General features: G+C 43.7%; 1 long non-coding RNA gene across 1 annotated transcript; it reads right to left on the reverse strand.

The window, feature by feature from the left end:
- Positions 1–237: 237 nt before the first annotated feature.
- LOC119367383 lies at positions 238–3,542 on the reverse strand. Its single transcript, XR_005176280.1, has 3 exons — positions 3,337–3,542; positions 1,199–1,294; positions 238–296 (listed from the first exon to the last, which is right to left on the reverse strand). It is a non-coding gene; the product is annotated as an uncharacterized LOC119367383 (long non-coding RNA).
- Positions 3,543–13,561: the final 10,019 nt, after the last annotated feature.

The following is a 13,561-nucleotide window of genomic DNA, read 5'->3' on the forward strand; positions in this document are numbered from 1 at the left end:
AGAGGAGCTGCACTGGAGTCTCTTTTCTCCCAGCTTGCACAATGCGTACACTCTTGAATTATTTAATCAAGTTACAAGGAAATTCATTAACAATACTGAAAAAGGTCTGCCTATATTGCTTCTAATTGCCAACAATTGAACTTTATAAAAAAATGTACATTCAGGAAAAATAGTAATTTTTGTTTTGCAATTTGCCAAATATTTTGTACATGCCAAAAAACTATAGATATGCACGACACACCTCTTAAGGGACATTAGCCGCAATTCTGATCTTCCGACGGTCCTTGGACGAATTCCTAGGGTATGAGAATTCATAAGACTAAAAGCAGGAACACTACCTGAACTGGTTTTCGTCATGGTGGACTGTCTGGTTAGATCAAACACATACCTTATATTTTATTATGTTTTGCTTCATGTAAAAAGCTTAGAACCGTGTCTAATGAAAAATTAAGTTATTCTGACAGGGAACTACCATGGAGTAAATGGTGCCACAACATAAAACAAACAAGTTCAAGAATAAACTGAAAGCAAGGCGCTCTCTACCGAATTCGAAATTTTGATCTTCAGGATGCCAAGAAGATTTACAAAGCAGTGACTTTCCGTTGAGAATTTGCTTGCTAAAAAAATATTGGCAGTAGAGATGCAGTCTGAGCTAGAGAATTTCTCCATCTTTGCTTACACTGTCTTCAATTTTTTAGTATTGGCAATGTGAATACAGCAAAACACTTTGCTGTCAGGTAAATATTTCTAGAAGCAATTCAAGTAGCACTATATGCAAGTAAAAATGAGAGCTGATATGCAGTTATTGTTTTTCTCTTGCGAAACCAACAACAAGCATTTAGATGGGCTGTTTCACAAGCGCGGCGTGCCGCCGCGCCTCTGCCCGCTAGTATAATCATATAATGGGCAAAGCACAAGTTTCCAGTATAGGATATGCATACACACACAAATGTGGATCAAATTTCATTGGCTAGAAGCAATATATCATGTAAATGCAGAATAAATTGATCCAAAGCCAAAGAACCATGATATGCATCATGTGACAGTAGCATCATTTAAGGGAAAATACTCTGCCAGGAGATTGAGAGCATACAGGCTGATGACTACATTGACCTTTAGCGAATTAGCATCACTCTTTTTCAGTTTTGACGGCAAAATAACAGGAAGAAAGGTCCCAATCTGAATAAATGAAACTTACAGTATGCATGTCGGTATTATCCAGCGTCATTGGTGCAATGTCCGAGAGCTAAACCTCCTTGGCCTCCACCTTAGTTCGATCGGACACCTTTGGCACCTACACGCGCACACACAGCAGAGACATCAAAACCAGGCCAAATCAAACAGAGGTCACACCAACATATAATTCTACAACGAGGAGGGCAATCATGGTGATGCTGCAACTAAGTCCCCCTTCTTCGTCCTTCCTTTCACTGGTGTTAATGCACAGCACAATCAGCTAGGTACAAATAAATCTACTGAATCACGTGAGACTGTCCCCTCTTAAATTTGGAGATGAAAACAGGTTTAGTCAGAATTGGCAGTATTTGTACAGATTAATGCACAGGCATTTGTTACAATATCAAGCCAAAGTAAATATATAGTTTCAATTTTGTATAAATACACCTCTATGCCAATTTGCCTTAGATTATTTCACTAACTAAAAAGAGTTGTACAGAAAGAGGGTAAACAAACTAACTAAAAAGACAAAAAGATGAAAATCCTACAGGTAAGCAAAGCAACCCCTAAGAGAGAAAATACCCTCTTTATGAACATGACTCTTTATCATATAGCATCCAGTTCTTGTCACGTTGACAAAACGTGGAAAACTATTAGTCTGCCCATGATGTAATGCTAGGAATTGTTCGATTTTACGGTTTCTCTGGGAGAAATTAATGCTATGTTGCAGCAACACATGCAGAAGTTTTGAACCTTTTGATCCTACCAAGTGCATCATTCAACTCACACATGCAAATATTGGCAATGTGATATATACATGCAACTAAAAAATACTTTATGAGAACAATTATGTTATTCCAGAAATGCTAACTTGAGTTTACCTTAACTCTGATGTAATACGAAGCTTCGTAAAAGATAAGCAAACACGTACGATCACTGCTACTCTAAGTAGACTTACGCAAAAAAATAAAGACCAGAGCAGTAACTATCAATCAGATTTATCGCAAAGTGAATCCCCACCACCCCCTAACTGAAAAAGGTAATGATATTGGCATTTATATTACTGAAAGTACAGTACACATAAGCTATATATATATATTTTCAGTTTTGCTACTCTATGTTCAGGAAGTAAACATGGGTTCGGGAGATAAACTCATATGTTCAGAATAGATCCAACTGGGAAAGATCCAACTGGGAAAGGCTTGTTACACTTCAAATATATGTTGAAAAGCACACATATCCAACATAAGTTGTTTGTAGTACACGCTGAGATATCTATTCATGTGTATGCCACTGCAAAGCTAATTGATAACTGAACAAATGATTCTTTCCGGTGATTAGCTTTCAAGGGTAGAGATGTCTGCAGTAAGAATGATTTTTCCATGAGGCCAAGCTCATGTCAGAAATTCCTACAGCATAAAAGAGCCTAACAATTTCCATTTGCATAGCAACCGCAGCTATTTGTTAATAAAGTTTTTACAAACCCAACAGATCAAATATGAAGATATCCATGCGAAGAGTTGACACTTGAATAGTCCAATAAAACTGGAATCGAGATGTACATTTCGGCAAGGATACAACTCACTTCCCTAAGAAGAAATCGTGGCTTGCTTTCCTACTGCAAGTCCCAGATCGAGTTGCAACCTATGCTTTGGCCCATTGCAGGAGTAGCGGCCAAAGTTCAGTCAAGCTAGCAAACAATAGTGTTATGTATGCAATGCAATACAAGCAGGGACCATGGATGATATCTTTGTAGAGCTAGTGGTAAAAACATATAATTAAACTATACTACTTTGCAACAACATAATACAAAATATATGATGCCCACTGCCCACTGAAAAGGAACCAGAATTCTAACTTGTTCCATCAACTGAATTCTGAAATCTGTAAAGCTTGCTCTACTTGTCCAAATCAAGCAAATGAGCACACTACGGATATCATCAGGAAATTCATGTTGCGACGAAAAACTGGTTCTGCCTGTAATAAGTAGACTAATTCTTGCAAAACATAAATCTGCTTGGACAGAAAATCCTCTAAGACTAATAAGCATAACTGTTATTTGGGGATATCTTGACCATCATTATTCTGAAATTGCACAAACTTAGTACCTTTTGATGTAAACAGGGGATTCCATTCAGTGAATATCAAGGGGATACATACCTCTGGTGTAGCTCAGGCGACAATGGACGGCTGGACGGATGTTCTTGTTCCTCCGGCGAACTCGACGCTTCTTCCTCGGGCGAACTTGGCAGCGTCGGAGAATGAGAAGAATACGATGGAGGAGTCCGGAGAGGACTGGAGGCAGCGTAGAGGTCACAGGCCGGCGGCGGGCTCGCGGAGGCGTGGAGGTCCGGCGGCCGTGGCTTTCTGCAAAGGAGAGAGAGAGGAAGGTGAGAGATAGAACCGGAGGGAGGGGGAGAAGGAGAGGAGGGCAGGGCGGCGCGTTGGTCCAGCAGCGGCGCTCCGATGGCCGGCCGGCGTGGGGCGGCGGGGCGGCGGCCATGGCTTCCGCTTCCTGCAAAAGAAAGAGAGAGGGAGGTGAGAAATAGAACCAGAGGAAGGGGAGGGAAGAAGGAGAGAGGGCATGGAGGCGCGCTCTTCCGGCGGCGGCGCTCCGGTAGCCGGCGGCGCGGTGCGGCGGGGAGGCACGAGCGCGAGCCCGCGCATGGAGGCGCTGGGTGCGGTCGGCGGCGGCGGGCACCGGCAGATGCAGGGTGTTTTTTGTGAAAACGATTTTATCAGATTCACTTAAAATAGTACTGCGGGTTTAATACGTAAACACATAGGGACTTTTTTGCAAAAACGTCAGCGACGTACGACCAGAAGCAATCTCTGGTTTATTAGTAGGGAAAGACTAGATAGACTAGACTAGACTAGACTAGATAGATTAAATTTCTTTTTTTTATAAAAAGGGTCCTTTTTCAGCTAGCTCACGTACCAATCCATCCATCCCTCATCCAGCTTAATTCATCTAGCCTACTACATGTAGTTTCACAAACGCATATAAATTGGTATGATTGTATGTAAAGAAGCAATGCAAGACTCTTTAAAAAAATTGCCTTATTTCCCAGGTAGTTAGGCCGGCTAAGTTGTGTTGGCAGTGAAAGGCCCAGGCACCGAAACGACATGTGTTTGTAAGGCTTGAGTAAAAATCCAAAAAAAAGACAAGTTCAAGGGTCGAACTCACAACCTCAAAGACCCGGCCAAGTGTTGTCGGCCACTCAAACAAACACGTCATGCTAACCAATAACCAACACGAATATGTAAGAATATACTGTAGGGTCAGATTCTATTTTTTTTTGAATTTTTTCAAAATACTCAAATAATAATAATAATTATAAATTGCAAAATATTTTTGGGAAGATGAATTTTTTTTCAAATCCCGGACTGTTTTAAAAAATCGGAACATTTTTTTTTGAAAATTCTATACATTTTAGCAAAAACACAGCTTTTCTTGAAACATGAACATATTTTAAAATTCACAAACATTTTTTGGAAACATGAACCTTTTATTAAAACACAAACCTTTTGTGAATTTGTGAACAACTTTTTAAAATGGGAACATGTTTTGAATATTCAGAAAAGTATTAGAAAATGTGTATTTTTTTAACACGGACATTACTTTGAATTTGTGGAAATTTCACTAAAAGAAAAATACTTTTCGAATTTGGAGCATTTTTTAAAGTGCTATCTTTTTTTTGATAATCTTGATCAATTTAAAAAAACACGTTTTGAAAAAAAGGGAAAAGTTTTTTTCATTTTAAGCAATTCAGGGTCCTACTCCAGCTAGCTCGCGTACCAATCCATCTATCCTTCGTCCAGCTTAATCTATCCATCCTTCATCTAGTTATTAGTACATGTAGTTTCGAACATGTATATAAAATGGTATGACCATATGTAAAGAAGTAATGTGGGACTATTTAAAACATTTTTCCTTGAATTTATGAAAACTTCACTAAAACAAGAATAATTTTTGAATTTGGAACATTTTTAAAATGCATTTCCAACTCAAACTATTTTGGAAAACACAAACATTTTTTGAAAAATGATATTTTAAAAATAAATAAATAAATTTTGGAACAAGAACAAAAGCTTAAAGGTTCCAAACAGCTTTTAAAACGGGAAAAAGTTTGGAATTCTAAACATTTTTCAAAAACTAGAACAAAAATTGAAATTCTGAAAGTCTTTTGAAAATTTTGAATTTACAAGAAGAAAAATAAACTTGGAAGAGAAAAAAAAGAACATGAAAGAAAAAGAGAAAGGAACAAAAAATAGAAAAATGAAAAAAGAAAGAAAGGAAAAGGCACCCTGTGGGAGGCTCCGACTATTTGCCGGCACAGGCGGCAAATATGGTTTCCCAACTACATGGGTAGAAAAATAGTGAGCTCGCTGAGCCATAGCACGTGCGGCCCACATACAGAATTCTGTACAAACCGTTTTTGCTTTTCTAGCAGACGAACACACAAACATTTAGTACCACCTTGGAAAAAATAATTTGGAAGTGAACAGATGAATTAATCGGAGACACGCGCCTTGCTTTTATTAGTAAAAAAAGGTAAAGATATTAAATACACATATTTCAAAGACTTAGATTTACTTTAAAAACATTAAAAACACGAATTTTGGAAAAAAAATAACATAGTATAATTTTTTTTGTTGGCGTAGTTTTTTAAAAATTTGCTAACTTTCAAGAAATATATTCACGATAATGAAAGAAATGTTGACGCATCTCAAAAAATATATGCTAAAATTTTAAAAAATGCATATACAATGTAAAAAATGTACATGACATTTTATAAAAATATTATAGCGTGTCAAAAATATGTTTGTAGGCGATTCCTATTACGAACCAGTAGAGGCGACATATAGCCCTGGCGGGATATTAGCGGACTAGTTGCAGATTCCTTAGCACAAATTATCTCCCCCCCTCCCCTTGATTTTTACGAGGTGGGCCCCTCCGATATGGCGTTCTACTCTATGGTCGGTGATGGATCTGTGTGCTACTTTGGGGTGGCGTGGCAGCGACAACATCTCTGTGGTGGACTTGTGTCCTGGGCCTCCGTCATTGTGATGATGTTCGCTCTAGCGTCGACACGGAGCATAGGAGGTTGTTCAAGAGCGGGGCAACACGGGTGATCAACATTGGCGACAACTAGAAGATAATGGAAGGAGGCACGTCCTCATGTCAATGATCCACTTGTACATGTCATAGCTTGAGTAAGTGTCCTTGGTCGCGTACGTGAGGTGGTCTAGACCCAGTGTGTCCTCCCAGACCGAGTGTCAGAGACACATGTCGATGTCATCCTTCATGCCGGTGTAGGAGAGATCGATGATGGTCGTGGCGAGGCCAACTAGTCATGCTCCTTCTCGTTGTCGATGATCTTATATTGCTTTTGGATGTCAACAAGATTCATGCAGAAGGTGGTCGACTTACGGAGCACCTTTGCATCATTGGCGGTGTCCATTTTAGCTAATCCGTGATCAGGGCTATTGACAAACCTAGCAAAATTTCACAAGGCACTATGACCCTGTAATGGTGCTAGACGAGGACGTGCTAGTGCACACACAACTAGCGTCGACGACTTTCTGATTAGACCCGACATGCATGCGGGTGTACTCGAGGTCGACCCAACCACCTTGTACTTGTCCTCCCTCAGGAACCGCTCAAACGAGGTGATGTAGAGGTCCACCCATTGCGGCTCATTGGTGTCACCACTATGACGTCGGTGGTGCCGTGGGACCTATGGTGAACTACGCGTAACCATTCACCCTTGGGATCACCATTGGAGAAACCTCGATCCTCTCTGTTTAGGTCGGTGCGGTTCTTGAGGTTGTGGAAACACTACTGCAGGATGCTGCTAACGCGACACTACAATCAGAGACCCTTCGACGAAACTGTGTGCGATGCATTAATCGCAAACAATGATGTAATAAAACCATCAAAAAAGATATAAAACATTTGCGACGGCGGAGACATCAAACACGATTCAGATTATAGTTACGTGTGTGATGCGTGGCATACGGTTAATCCATAAGAATTGTTTACGATGATCCAAAACAACAGAAACAGGTAGCCATATGAAGATGCGTGCGATATACGACATACAGTTCACTCGGATGAACTATTTGCGATTAGGGAACGCAACAGAAACGACCAGCTAGATCAAGGTGTGTGTGATATACGACATATGGTTCACTCGGACGAACTATTTTTTATTATACAACACAACAGAAACGGTTCAACTTAACAAGATGTGTGTGATATGCGGCATACAGTTCACACTGATGAACTGTTTGCGATGAGCCAAAAGAACACAAACGATTCATGTAAACAAGATGTCTGTGATATGCGGTAAACAACCCACTCGGATGAACTGTTAGCGATGAGAAAATATAACACAGACGGTTACTACAGTTAATTCGTGTGTGATTCTATGTGTAAAAAAACTTTAAAATGCAACTAGTTGCCTGCGGTGGCTAGGAGTATCACACACGATGCGTATGCGAGTAGTCGTGTGCAATGATTAGTAAGTTATACATACGTTTCATTATGTTAATGTGTGCGGGATAACATGTGACACCGCATACGGTTGTCGGGTTGTGTGCACCACTTAGTCTTCTCGCGCTCCAGTGAAGGCTTCCCGCGCTCCACAGGGGTGAATCGTAAAATCTACAATCCCCTAGCCAGCTCCTAGCTATAAATAACCACATCAATGGCCGCCGGCGGTGACTCGCTACTTATCCACTTTCTAGCTAGTTACCTACAGATATCGGCATACCCCCAACGACCGACGACAGGATGGATTTGCGCAACGGGAACGGGCACCAAAGATCATAGTTTAGGTTAATTAATTATACCTCCAGAGTTGGATGATTCCGGGTCTGGAGGTATAATTAATCAACATAATCTGAGATCAAATAACTAAAACTTCCCCATCATGATCGTGCGCCGTCCCAACCGCTAGCAGAGCACGTGCGGAGGGACGTGACCCGAGCGTGCCTTGGCGCTTAAACGACGAGCAAAGCATGTCACGGCCGCCTAAACGACGAGCAAGCACATGCATAATTATTGCATATAGCAGTTGAACATAGCAGGGAATAGCCGTCCAACAATATTATTTTTGATGACATGCATTAATATATTCTTAGTTAAATTTAAGGTCAAATTTTGGTACTACAAAATACGAAGGGGTCCAATAAACCATGACGGAGCTACTACCTATACCAACACAGACGCCCAGTGCAGAAATTAATGACGTTATACACGTGTCCCGCAATCCACGCCAATGCTTCCTGCCTCTTCCCTCATTAGTATCCCGCCACCAGCTAGTGGTGTGACACCCCCGATTCAATCGTACACTAATCATACACGCAAATGTGTACGATCAAGATCAGGGACTCACGGAAAGATATCACAACACAACTCTAAACACAAATAAAAGAATACAAGCTTCATATTACAAGCCAGGGGCCTCGAGGGCTCGAATACAAGCTTGATACACAAGAGTCAGCGGAAGCAACAATATCTGAGTACAGACATAAGTTAAACAAGGGTGCCTTAAGAAGGCTAGCACAAAAGCAACAACGATCGAAGAGGCAAGGCCTCCTGCCTGGGACCTCCTAACTACTCCTGGTCGTCGGCGGTCTCCACATAGTAGTATCAGTCAGCGGTGGCATCTGGCTCCAGGGATCCACCATCTGGTTGCATCAACCGGAAAGAAGAAAGAAGGGGGGAAAGGGGTAGCAAAGCAACCGTGAGTACTCATCCAAAGTACTTGCAAGCATCAGATCTATACTAAGTATGCATTGATATCAAAAGGAAGGTTTTTATCTGTGGACTGAACTGCAGAATGCCAGAATAGAGGGGGAAGGCCTAGCCTATCAAAGACTAGCATCTTCAAGCAGCTCCAAGCATCTTGCAGCAAGTAGAAGAGTAAAGAATAGCAGTTTAATTAACAAACATGTTGTAACATCAACGCCCAGAGATCCTTCCTCGACTCCCTACGGGAAAGCAATCTCGGAGCCACAGATCCATCACATATCTCAAGTATCCATTTCTAGTTATATAAGATCAGGATATAAGTCTGAACGTCCATTATCGTGGACACGGTATTCGAATATATAACTTTCCTGCAGGGGTGCACCACGTTACCCAACACACTCGATCACTCTGGCCGGACACAACTTTCTGGGGTCAATGCCCGGCCTCGGATGATCAACACGTCGCAGCCCTACCTAGGCTTAGTAGAGAGGTCCCCGCCGGTCTACATCCTAAGCACTCCGGGGTCTTGGGCCCATCGCCCGCAGCACTCCGGGTCGTTGCGAGCAGGGTGGATACTAGCACCGCCTCGGATGGCCAGCATGATCCGACCGTGCCGCACTGCTGAACTGGACGTCTGACAAAGCTTCGGCTGATACTACGACGTCGAGGCCCATAACTATTCTCGCGTGGTGGTTAGTGCGTAAAGGCCAGAGGCCAACTCAGAACAAATACCCAAACCTGTTAGTGCATTGGGGGCTCGCGGAGACAAGCAGAGACTCACGATAATGTGACCCTGTCGCCCCGTCTCGTGGACTTACGACAAGGGCCCAGACTGCCTGGCCGTGCCACGTGGAAAACTCGGGGTGCTCAACGGACCCGCCCGACTTTCACATCAACTCATGGGTACCCCTCAGGGCCGACCCGACTTCAACAATGGTCTCAAGTAAAGTCAGGGTAACCGTGTGTCCAAACATTAAGGGGAAAACCCGAGGAATCACCCACGGAGGATTCCACTCGATGTAATCATCAAGGTGAACGTAAGAGGATCCACACTCGAGATTCACACTTGAGGTGTTGCACGACAGCCCTATCGAGAATGGTGAAAGAGGAACCACCCTCGTTGACCACGACCGAATAGCTACACTATAGAGATCTCATCAGGAGTGATGTATGAGGTTCCACCCTCGGCACTCGATGGTAACTCTGCAGAGTCGAGCATCAAAAGGGGCGTGATGTGATGTGAGGCGTCGGGCTCTGGTCGTCGATCACGTTGATCGAGGCGTCGATGATGAAGCAGGGGCAACAAGGACAAGGTGAGGGTCACTGATGGATCACTAATCAACCTATACTAAGCAGTTTAGGGTAAGCAGGTAAGTAACAATAAGCAGGTTACAAAAGCAGGCTATGCATCAGAATAGGAGCAATCAAATACAGTAGCAAAAACTAATGCAAGCATGAGAGAATGGAATGCGCGATATCGAGATGATCAAAAGGGAGGGCTTGCCTGGTTGCTCAGATAAGAAGGAGGGTCGTCGTCGACGTAGTCGATCACATCGGCATCAACAGCTGTCTCGGGGTCTACCGGAGAAGAAGAGGGGGAAGAAACAATAAATACAAAGCAAACAAGAGCAATACTATGCATGACAAGAAAAAGCAGCACTAGAGGTGTTCTAACGCAGGGCTACACGATACTGGCGAAGGGGGAAACATTCAGGAAAGTTTTCTCGGTTCCGGACGTCTGTCAGACAAATGAACCGGAGGGGAAAGGTTCGATGTTTGCTATGCTAGGGACGTGTGGCGCGCGAACGGCCCACATGTTCAGATTCGTCTCGTCGTTCTGAGCAACTTTCATGTACAAAGTTTTTCTATCCGAGCTATGATTCATTTTATATGATTTATTGAAGTTTAAAAGATTTTTCGAAATTTCTGGATTTATTTAATTTCGAAAATATATTAAATGGAAATGGCTACATGCACCCGAAAGTGTACCCAGCCAAAGGACAGAGGGGCTGACAGGTGGGGCCAGGTCGACTGTTGACTCAGCAGTCAACAGTTGACTGGTCAAATGTGAACAGTGCGGTGGGTCCCTGCTGTCTTGGACTGATGTGTTAACAGTTTTATTTATTTTTATTAATTTAGCAGTGGACCCACATGTCAAAGGGGTACAACTAAAACTAAACCTACAATAATAATAAAAACTAACAAAAGGGGGGTTGTTTTTAATTGGGGATTAGCCCCTACGTTAAACAGAGGGCCAGCCCCTGACGTGAAGTGGCCAAGGCCATCGCTGGGGCATAGGGGGTGCCCTGTCCAGCGAGGCCGGCGGCCAGCGGCCAGGTGCGTAGCGGGGCAGTACGCAAGAGCAGCAGCAGTATGCAGAAGCAGCAGTGCGGCTAGCCGCAGGAGCAACAACAGCATCGCAGTAGCAGGGAGAGAGCAGCGGCGGCAGGCACAGGGGCGCGGCCAAGGGCGGCTGGGCGCGCGGGCGTGCGACAGTGGCGGGCGCGAGCAGGGGATAGTGGCTCGCGGCTGGACGCGGCTAGGGGACGCGGCCTGGCGGAGGCCCGACGCGGGGAGGCGGGCACGCAGCACGCACCAGTAACTGAAGCGGCAGCAACATGTATAGAGGAGCTCGGGCTCCGGCCATGGCGACTATAGACGAGCACGAGAGCGGCAACAAACGACATAGATCGAAGGGGCAAAGTGAGGGAATCGGCAGAGAGGATCACCCCGGTGCTTGTGGACGAGGTTGGGAGGTCGGGGGCGGCCCGGAGTAGCGGCAACCGGCGATGGACGTCGGCGCCCATGGGAGAAGATGAGGACGATGGCGAGGCTGCGGGGCGTCCGGCACGGGTTCTTCGGTGTAGTCGAAGGAGACGACCGCATGGAAGCTCCTGGGCATTCTAGCCGGTGACGGGAGGCCGGTGGCCGCGGGATCGATGAGGTCCATGGCGACCACGATGCGGTTGTTCACGGGAGAGAGGGAAGAGGCGCTAGGAGGAGGGGGAGAAGCTAGGGTTTCGGTCGAGTGAGGGATGGCCGTCACATCACCTAGGGGGGGGGGGATGGCTGCCACGATCCCCTTCTGCTCCTGTAGCGAGGAGGGAGATGAGTGGGGTGTGGGTTGAGCCTCCCAGTAGACCTAGGGGCCAAGTACACATTAGGTAGGCTTTTTGTTCTCTCATTTTTTGTCAAATAAATAGCTACTGTTTGCATTTATTTGAGTGAGCAAACAATCCTTGTTATAGATGAATCTTCACACATAAATATATGTCATTACTCTAGAGAGGCCCACAAAGTTTCAAGTCAATTTGAAAATTCATAAACATTTATTTGTTTTGAAAAGGCAAAAATATTTGTTTTAGGACAACTCATTAATTTACTAGGAGTTTATTGATGAGTCAAAAGAAGTTGGTTTAAACATGACAACGATCACGGGAATTTATAGAATTATTCGAACATTTTAGTTTTGACATTTGAAAACTTTTAATGCTTAGCTTGATTTTGAATTTTTAATATAGAGTGGGTTTGAAACATCATGAGTTTATCAACAGTAATCATGATGGCGTGGAATCATTAGCAGATAATTACTGTAGCTTAATTATCCGGGCATCACAATTCTCCTCCACTACAAGAAATCTCGTCCCAAGATTTAAGGGTGGAGTAAGGGGGAAAGACTTGGGAAGGACGGAGTTCAACACAAGATAGGTACTTGGGGGCTATCTTAGTGAACGTGGCATAGAGGCATCTCTCGAGTTGAAAATCAAGAAAGTCATCGAGAGCAAGGTAAGAAGGTGCAATAAGAAGCTTCAACCGTGTAGGCAATCGTTCGATATCTGAAACAGAGTGTGAAAGGGGTCCAGAGCATCGAGAATAAGTATTGCATCTGATACCAGAACAGACCACAAGAAGGTGGCTCGTGAATTACATACGAAGCCAAGCGCAAGGAACAATTTTGGGAAACAGGGATGTACAGGAGAGTCAGGTTTTGATCCTGTGGAACTGTGGGTTATGGGCCCACCATGTGGAACAAAAATTAGGAAGGGTGATGTCATCTTGCATGATCTTGATAGCAAGGCATGTCAGACAATAACATGTCAGTTATGTCGGCAACAACATCGGTGCCAAGGGCGAGGGACGGAGAGAACCATTTTCCTGCTCGTTAAGACGAGGCAGACCAATAGGCAAAGTTCTCGTCCATCGGTGGCTACCGGAATGTCATCAACAATAGTAACAAGGTCTTACTGACAGAGTTGTACACCAAGGTGTTTACATAAGTAGGGTATTATCACTGCTCAGATATGTTAGGTTACAAGAAAGGTTAAACAAAGCAATGGAGACTTGAATCAGTTATCGGTGTTCTCGAGGGTCTAACAACTCAGAACCCGTGGAAACTTCAAATCAGCGAGAAATAATAGTTGATGAAGAACTCATAATAAGTTATGTAGTTCCGTGATATTCTCGAGATACCAAAGGGTAATACTCAAAGATTGAGGAGAATAGAGGTTGGATAGGTGAAAAGATTTGCAGAAGGCAAGTACTTTAACTTGTCCGATAAATGGATCAAACAAGAACAATATGGTCGGAACCACAGTGGCAAAGGACCAAACATAGATACAAGAT

Source organism: Triticum dicoccoides, chromosome 2B (assembly GCF_002162155.2).
Source record: "Triticum dicoccoides isolate Atlit2015 ecotype Zavitan chromosome 2B, WEW_v2.0, whole genome shotgun sequence".
NCBI lineage: Eukaryota > Viridiplantae > Streptophyta > Magnoliopsida > Poales > Poaceae > Triticum > Triticum dicoccoides.